Raw genomic sequence first — 4,619 nt, forward strand, 5'->3', positions numbered from 1 at the left:
CAATACAAATAAGTACAAGTCAAAATTTTTAAGCGCCCCGATACTAATTGCCTTGATGTTGTTCTCAACTTGTGTATTGTTATCTGGTAGCGCATCAGGTGTGAGATTTTATTATAAAATATATGAGTATAATTAGTTGCAAAACCAGGTACCATATGTTGTTTCTTCTTTTGTCAATTTTCCGATATGAAATTGTTTACATTTGTCAAACAGTACATTTGTTGCAGGAAGTTGGATTACATTGACCTTTTCTTTTCCTATAGGGCTATATCTGGATAAAACATAGCTTACAAATCATCAAAACCAGGAATTCTGAGAAGAGTAAATCGCCAAAATAATCCCTGAGATTTGCATAACTCATCACTTTGATCCCTAAGATTCCAAATTGATAAAAGTGGTCCCTGAGATTGTCCATCATCCATCATTTTGGTCATTCCGTTAAAAACTCCGTTAAGTGTCCCAGAGCTCTTGGCCGGAAGTTTGAGCAATTTTCAAAACTTCATAACTCAATTGTTTCTTAACCAAATTCGACCCATAATATATCAAAATGAAGATAGGAAGGTGTAAAATAAGATTATACCTATTTCAAAGCCCAATGGTTGCCGGAGATTGCCGGAAAATAGTCTCAGAGTTGACTGGTCCGAGTGAAAACTTGAAAACTTGCTGGAAACTGGGTAAACTTTAAACGTTCATAACTTTTTCAATACTCAACGAAATCAAGTGATACAAAAATGAAAATCATACTTCTCAACGAACAAAGAGAATGGTACCTTTTTTTTTTATGGCTAAATCATCTTGGTTTGGCTGGAAAACGGCTCGAAAGTGGCTGTTTTGGTCTCGAGTTAGCCACTTTCGAGCCATTTTCCGGCTGATTTAGCTGTCAAAAAAGGTACCATTCTCTTCTTCTTGTCGAGAAGTATGATTTTTTTTGTTTTTGAATCACTTGATTTTGTTGAGTATTGAAGAAGTTATAAACTTTTAAAGTTTACCTAGTTTCCGGCGAGTTTTCAAGTTTTCACTCAGACCAGTCAACTTTGAGGGAATTTGGTTAATAAACGAATGAGTTACGAAGCTTTGAAAATTGCTCAAACTTTCGGCCAAGAGCTCCGGGACACTTAAACGGAGTTTTTAACGGAATGACCAAAATGATGGATGGTGGACAATCTTAGGGACCACTTTTATCAATTTGGAATCTCAGGGACCAAAGTGATAAGTTATGCAAATCTCAGGGACCATTTTGGCGATTTACCCTTCTGAGAACAAAAATATTTCACATAACAAGAATTACATCATAACTCGCCCCATTAGAGAAAATCATGCTATATGAGTATTTGAACGACCCAACCATGGAGGCAACAAAACTTGCTGGCACAGTATGAGATCTAAGATGGTTTTTTCGTGCCGGTCAATCCTTCTCGAGCAGTTTACACCACTGTCAAGAATGTCCCCAACCACAACGTTTAATGCTCGGATTCCCCTAACTTCATAAATTGCGACCTTTACATTTTTTTGGACCTATTTGTCTCTTTCGTTGATGGTATCCATGTCCAGGAACAAAGAGGAGTTTAGGAGGTCCGAGACTACTTGCTTGACCCACTGAGGAGTTACAATCGACTTTAACCTCATTACATATGGAGGAAAATGAGGATGATGGAAAAATTCAAGTCATTTCCTTTGTCTCCAGCCTGGATATGTACTACATCATAGAGTGGAATCTTCCAACCAGATGGAGCATGAGATTTTGCACTTCTAGAAAATCGGTTATCCAAATTTGTAGAAGAATTGACCTCATTAGCATATGTCATTGGCAATGCAGACTCATACTAAGGGCAGATATTTGTGCCACCTTCAACTCGGATTCCTAAATTACTTGATTATGTTACTTTGGTGTGCTTTACTACAGTCTGCCAGAGTACGTGTTCACACTTGACCTAAAAGATCAGACAAATTATTTTTTCTATTGAGATTTAAGCTGCATACTAGCTTGAAATCCAATATAGATGATTACCCTGTAGCTGAAATTGAAGAGAATGTTGAAATCGAAGGAAGTGAAGAACTTACTATTTTTAGAAATAGCCATTAAACTTTAAATTGCGACGACTAGTTTTTCTTTCTTTTTTCAGTAAGTAGTACAACTGGTATTCTTATCCTTTGGAGTTGTACTGTGTCTTTCAATCCTCTCCCAAGTGGAAGGATCGTAGCCTCCGATAGCCTGAATGGCTGGAGATGTGTCCTTGATCCCTAAAATGTAGGATCTGAGCAATTGACTGAGTTAGGGTTTTAACTTTGTAAATGTTCTTCAATTTCATTAAACAATATATGCAGTATTCTCCTCTCCCTGTGTTCTTCACTTTTTTATGACTATTTTCTGTCACAAACGTTCAATCTTTATAACTAAATCAACCTATAAACTACAGGCCTGGTACCATTCCAATCAGACAAATTATTTTTTTTTCAAAAGTTCTTCACATCTGCCACGTATTCAAACATATGTCACCATTTTCATTGAGAACCTGATCTTATCAGTCAAAACTAATACAATTTTGGTTGGAATAAATTTTTAAGTTAACTTCAAGGGATGCAATAAGAAAAAAAGATCAACACGAAAAAAGGGGGAAATGGGTCAAAAACTAATGACGACAATACGCTACTTATGGTCAAAGTTTCAAGTTCATCAAATAGGTTGTCAAAGAGAAAACCAAAAGGATTAAGAATTGTGGAGGTGAGGAGAGAACAAGAGAATACCAAATAATTATCAAGGATGATCTCTTTCTTGTGTCCGGTGCTGCATTGATTAAACCAGTATGGTCATGTAACATATGATTTAAAAGGTGCCGAGCCATAAAAACAAGAAAGGCAAAGTTCAGTTTTCTTAAGCAACAAAATGCTAATTTGGGAGGAAAATTTATGGAAAAGCTGATGGGAAAGCTACCTGATACCATCGCCGCCAGCTGGTTGATAGGTTGTAACATGTGCTTAGTGTAAAACAAAATGGTTAGGATTATGACAAGTGTCATATTATGATTAGTTGAGGTAGTGTTAGTTACAAATGTAAGGGATGGTATAAGCTATAAATACCATAAGGATGTATTTATGACAAAGTGAAGAAAGTAATAAGAAAGTGAAGTATTTCAGATATTTGTTTTGAAGCTTTATCTCTCTACATTTCTGGTTTCTTGATTCTTCATTGTTGACATGGTATCTTCGCCGGTCATGGCCGCCGCCATTGATTGATGATCCTTTCGCTTTCGCTCACCTATCTTCTTCATGTTGTTGTTGTAGTATTGCTCTTTGCTCGTCGGTCGGTGTGGTTGTGATTCGAGTTGTAGTCGGTGCACAAACCCTAAGATTTGGGGTTTTTTGAAGTTGGTGTTCCCCATCGTTGTTGTTGATTGTCGTCGGTGCGTAAACCCTCAGATTTGGGGATTTTTTAAGTTGGTGTTTCTCGTCGTTGCTGTTGATTGTCTTTTTGACAATTGTGAGGTGTTCTTCCTATAACATTCTTTCTGTTGATTGTGACTTTTTGATTCTTGATTTCGATTTCTCGATTTCGAATTCTTGAATTGTTGTTGTGATTGCCAAGATTTTCTATATCTTGCTTCGTTACTTCTGGGGTTCAGTAGTTGAATTGTTTTCGAAGTATTTGATTGAATTTGTTAAGATTACTTGGTGTTGAAGTAATTACTCTCTGCATAATGGTCAACTCTATTCGGTTAGCTCTCACACAGTCATCGATTTCATCTCCAATTCCAAGTGTGGGGAATATTGTCACTGTTAAACTTGATGATTCCAATTATGTAACTTGGAGTTTTCAAATAAATTTTCTTTTGGAGGGAAATGGTATAGTTGGATTTGTTATTGGTACAGTTCCATGTCCTGACAAGTTTGAAGACTCAGATTCTGCGGATGGTGATGTTAATGACACTGAGTCAATTTCTGATGCTTATAAAATCTGGATGATTCATGATAAGGCCCTAATGACACTCATTGCTGCTACATTATCTCCTTCTGCATTATCATGCATAATTGGATTTTAGAGTTCCAAGGAAATGTGGAATAATCTTCGTGAAAGGTTTGCTAGCATTACTAGAACTAGCATTGTTCAAATGAAGATAGATCTGCAGAATATTAAGAAGGGGCCTGAATCTATAGATAAATATCTTCAAAGAATTAAGGAGTCCAGAGATCAATTGGTTGCTATGAGAGTATCTATCTCAGATGAGGATATTGCTATAATTGCTCTAAGCAGCTTGCCATCAGAGTACAACACTATCAAAGCAGTGATTTGTGGTCGAGAAAACTTGGTGTCTTTAAAAGAACTTCGATCAAAGTTGAAAGTTGAAGAATCTACTCTAAAGGAAGTTAATAAGCAAATTCCATTCACAACTAGAATGCTTGGTTCAAGCAATATTTTTTTATTTCAACCCATGAATATGCCACGTTTTTCACCAATGTAGCCAGGGTTTTCACCAATGCAAATGCAACGTTTTCAGAATCCAATGCCATATATGCCAAATTTGTCTTTTGCACCCTTTGCATTTTCTTCACAGTATGCATCTGGCTCATTCAACAACTTTCGAGGCAACAATTTCAAGCCTAAAAGCAAGGGCAAGAAATTT

The sequence above is a fragment of the Malus domestica genome, chromosome 07, assembly GCF_042453785.1.
Source record: "Malus domestica chromosome 07, GDT2T_hap1".
NCBI classification, from domain to species: domain Eukaryota; kingdom Viridiplantae; phylum Streptophyta; class Magnoliopsida; order Rosales; family Rosaceae; genus Malus; species Malus domestica.